The sequence below is a fragment of the Littorina saxatilis genome, linkage group LG2 (genome assembly GCF_037325665.1).
Source record: "Littorina saxatilis isolate snail1 linkage group LG2, US_GU_Lsax_2.0, whole genome shotgun sequence".
Classification (NCBI taxonomy): Eukaryota; Metazoa; Mollusca; class Gastropoda; order Littorinimorpha; family Littorinidae; genus Littorina; species Littorina saxatilis.
The window spans coordinates 87,922,982-87,927,981 of NC_090246.1; the positions used below are offsets into that span (position 1 = coordinate 87,922,982).

A 5,000-nucleotide genomic window follows, 5' to 3' on the forward strand; every position below is an offset into this window, starting at 1 on the left:
TTAACAACTATCTACGCTTTCGAAAATCATAAAAACAGCCCCTTTTGGTGTTAAAAGCATAACCAGCAGATACAAGAAAGTTTTACCTGTCAACGTTCAAAGTTGTTTGGTTCTTCATCTTCATTTCTGACCCGTTTTATGTGAAAGAAAGGTGTCTTTAACTGTTGAGAAGAGCGTGTCTTCCAAATATGAAAACAATTCTGTGATTTTGAAATACATGTTATTGCATTTTATCTGACTTCATGAGCGTTTTATGCACAATACTAGTGAAAACTGTTAAACGAATAACTGCAAACCTTTCTGCGCATACTTAGAGTCTTGTTGGAAATATGTTGTCGTGTACAGACATTCGTTCAATGTGTGTGTTTTTTACGCTGCGGACGTTGATTTGGTTACCCTTTTCAAAGACTGTAATCTTCGAAACTAACCGTCAGTGGGTTTTTTCTAAACTTGGCCAATGTGGTAAATGTTGAAGGATTAATGATTTTTGTTTATTTTTTGTTTGTTTTGAATTTTGCTTTTTTATTTTGAACTTTTATTTCACCGTCAAACTCATTTTCACAGCTCATTGTAAATAGTGCCAAAAATGAAACATTAAAAACATTGAAGTGAGAAAAGTTGATTTGGCCGTCGTTGACCCTGAAGGATGAATGACAATACATTGTGAGTGGACGGACGCATGCTATTGATTAAAAGCCCCACAATGAAAATTACAAGAAATTCCTCCGAGGTAGGAAAAACACCCCCGTTGGTCAAAGGGAAATAACCATTCTCACTGCCACCAACTGAGAAGGTTATTTCCCTTTGACCATTAATATCTCCCTCTATAAGTCCTTGTAGAATCTTAATCCACCAATAACTCCCTAACCGTGTGTTTGACTGGTCCCAATTTTTGTAAGGACCGTCTCAGGAATGTATAGAACCTGTTCACCAAGTTTGGTGACGATCGGTCCGTTCATTCTTGAGATCTATATGCAAACACAAACAAACAAACAAACACATGGAGCGAATCCTATACACACCCCTATACTGGGGGTGTAAATACAAACAAGTCGCGAAAGGCGAAAATACAACATTTAGTCAAGTAGCTGTCGAACTCACAGAATGAAACTGAACGCAATGCCATTTTTCAGCAAGACCGTATACTCGTAGCATCGTCAGTCCACCGCTCATGGCAAAGGCAGTGACATTGACAAGAAGAGCGGGGTAGTAGTTGCGCTGAGAAGGATAGCACGCTTTTCTGTACCTCTCTTCGTTTTAACTTTCTGAGCGTGTTTTTAATCCAAACATATCATATCTACATGTTTTTGGAATCAGGAACCGACAAGAAATAAGATGAAAGTTTTTAAATTGAGTTCGAAAATTTAATTTTGATAATAATGTTTATATTTTTAATTTTCAGAGCTTGTTTTTAATCCCAACATAACATATTTATATGTTGTTGGAATCAGAAAATGATGGAGAATAAGATGAACGTAAATTGGGATCGTTTTATAAAAAAAATATTTTTTTTACAATTTTCAGATTTTAATGACCAAAGTGTTACGGCTGGAATTTAAGTGTGTATGTCTGTATGTTTACTCCTATCAGAAACTGTGCGTGCTTCTCTCTGTTTACTACCTAGCCTTCACACACACACACAACACTCCAACCAGGCACAAAGACAACACGGTTACAGCCCTTTGCCCATGTACCTCTATTGAAATAATCAACACAACGTAAACATATTATTTCCCATTCATTCTACAAATCACTCTCACTCAACATGAAAGTTCTATTTCTGTCAATATACAGAAAACTAGCTGCACAGAAATACACACATGTTACTTTCTCATGCAGTCTATAATTCACGTGCACACACGTAGAACACTTCAAGCTTTGTTCCGTGAGAGCCTGTCTGTCTCACTACACACGAAGTCAGTAGGGAGATTCAAAAGACAGCACGTTTCGTTTTGCAGCTCGTTTCGTTTGGTGAATGAGTCACCCCGCGAAACGGAACGTGAAAAGAGACGGCATAGGCCGCAGACAAGATTTAGATGTATTCACGTTTCGTTTCGGAATGAAGGAAGGGCGATAAATCTTCAAGTGAAATTATCACGTCTGTCCTCGATCAGAATGGGGAAAAAAAACACCTAGGAAGTGGTCCAGAATCGGGCATACTTTGATTATTTTCAGTCCAAATAAATCACACAGACTTTGTTTATACAAATCACATACGAAGCCAGAATAAAAATTCGATGCGATGACCTACTTCTGCTTCGCCATTTGCTTTCTCACCATGAAGTTGGATAAATGTACCAGGATCAGCACCCTTCAAAATATTTCAGTTCACAACAGTTGTCTACCTCCAATGAACACATTCTCAGCGCTGAAAGACTGTGAAAGGGTTGATGAATCTAGCAATGCATAAAATGGCCAACAAATAAAACTGTTAGTGTGCAAAAATACTCACAAAAGTTGACGAAATATTGTTCGTTTTTTGGGGGTGGAAAACGTGACTGCGTTTTGACGTTCCACGTTCCGTTTCAGTTGACCTTCACCTTTCCAGCGAGAGACCCCCGAAATGATGACGTTTACCACAACTTCAAAACGAAACGTCCCGACGTTTCGTTTATTAAATCTCCCTACTGTCTCAGGCAATACTTCTGTCAATTGTCATTTCTGTTACACACAGATAAAACAAACCACGAACGCTCTACGTCTCGTGTTTGTTTACTTGGGGAACGTATCTCCGCACAGCTATCTCGCTGGTTACTTTTTCCCAGTCGTACTCACACATTCAGTGGCACGTACTGATCCACCCCACCCACGCAAACTGTCTTCGCGTGGTGGAATGGGACGGGGTCCCCGTTCTACAGCGCTTCACGCTGACTCCCTCCTGCGCTCCCGCAGCTCACGGCTCGGGACGTAAGGGCGGAACCTCCCGTCTCGTTCCCCAGTTCCGCGACCCCCTCGGCCCGGGATGCTAAAATACACAAGTTTAAACTACCATAAGTCTCCATACTTGAATAAACTTTTCTGACATTCTTTATCACTACCGTCAACTAACTTATGCGGTTACAGTATATACACCCGCTTACTCATAAGCGACTTCATTTCCGAAAAACATGTAAACATTCCCTTTTCAACAATGGCTGACAACCGCGCACGCTTTTTTAGCCAATTCACACAAGTCAATATTTCCGAGCAAAATAATATCTCCGAGCAAAATATCAATTCAATAAATACCTGTAAACACAGCAGTTGAATCCAACGATTCAATACCGCGGCACGAGTCCAACGACCTCTAGCGCCCGGTGAGAAACTTTACCCAACAGGAGACCCGTCTTGTCTCTACAACGGCCTGGAAAGCTCTCCCGTGTAACATCTCTCCCTACGCGACTTCAGTTAATACTCTTCTCTGATTGGTCACATCTCACACGTGACAATACTGCACTGCGCGGACAATCTTTCACCGTGCGGTGCCTACTCAAAGTTTGTGGCCCATGAAATTTTGTACACCCGCGTCACATAACTCCAATATACAATTATGTGCAAATCCGTTTGTCACACAAAGTCATTAATTAATTTTTAAGCCACCAAGCTGAAATGCAATACCGAAGTCCGGGCTTCTTCGAACATTACTTGACGAAAATTTCAACCAATTTGGTTGAAAAATGAGGGCGTGACAGTGCCGCCTCAACTTTCACGAAAAGCCGGATATGACGTCATCAAAGACATTTATCAAAAAAATGAAAAAACCGTATGGGGATATCATACCCAGGAACTCGCAGGTCAAATTTCATAAAGATCGGTCCAGTAATTTAGTCTGAATCGCTCTACACACACACACAGACACACACACGCACACACACACGCACATACACCACGACCCTCGTTTCGATTCCCCCTCGATGTTAAAATATTTAGTCAAAACTTGACTAAATATAAAAACATATGGGTAGCGCCGTATACAGTATGGCAGCTCGCTTTCCCCAGGGAGAAAACAGCCCGAATTTCCATGAGGGTAACCTCACAGGACTATATGAATCTTATCCTTATCCTTATCCTAACCTTCACATGACTGTCAACTTCATTTAAAAAGGATACTGCATATTGACCGAAAAACTGTCTTTAATCGCACGAGAGCTGCATCTCCGGTATTGTATCAGAAATGCGGGTGGCTGATTACACCAAAGCACCCGTGTAGCACGACTCTGTTGCTGATAGCTTTCCACTGGGAAGAATCGACTCGAGTTTCCCACATTTCAGACAACACAAGAAAGAAAACTCACACAAATGAAAACAAAGAGTTAAACAAGTCGCGTAAGGCGAAAATACAATATTTAGTCAAGTAGCTGTCGAACTCACAGAATGAAACTGCCAACGCAATGCCATTTTTCAGCAAGACCGTATACTCGTAGCATCGTCAGTCCACCGCTCATGGCAAAGGCAGTGAAATTGACAAGAAGAGCGGGGTAGTAGTTGCGCTAAGAAGGATAGCACGCTTTTCTGTACCTCTCTTTGTTTTAACTTTCTGAGCGTGTTTTTAATCCAAACATATCATATCTATATGTTTTTGGAATCAGGAACCGACAAGGAATAAGATGAAAGTGTTTTTAAATTGATTTGGACAATTTAATTTTGATAATAATTTTTATATATTTAATTTTCAGAGCTTGTTTTTAATCCGAATATAACATATTTATATGTTTTTGGAATCAGCAAATGATGGAGAATAAGATAAACGTAAATTTGGATCGTTTTATAAATTTTTATTTTTTTTTACAATTTTCCGATTTTTAATGACCAAAGTCATCAATTAATTTTTAAGCCACCAAGCTGAAATGCAATACCGAACCCCGGGCTTCGTCGAAGATTACTTGACCAAAATTTCAACCAATTTGGTTGAAAAATGAGGGCGTGACAGTGCCGCCTCAACTTTCACGAAAAGCCGGATATGACGTCATCAAAGACATTTATCAAAAAAATGAAAAAAACGTTCGGGGATTTCATACCCA

The 5,000-nt window shown here is 40.0% G+C and overlaps 1 protein-coding gene across 2 annotated transcripts in view; it reads left to right on the plus strand.

Annotated features, from left to right (window-relative positions):
* The window catches only part of LOC138960050 (uncharacterized), a 6,252-nt gene extending 5,635 nt beyond the window's left edge, over positions 1-617 (plus strand). For both annotated transcript variants that reach the window (XM_070331771.1, XM_070331770.1), the window contains one exon: positions 1-617. This exon is cut by the window's left edge and continues 1,263 nt beyond it. The gene's annotated coding sequence lies outside the window, so the exon portion shown is untranslated.
* Positions 618-5,000: the final 4,383 nt, after the last annotated feature.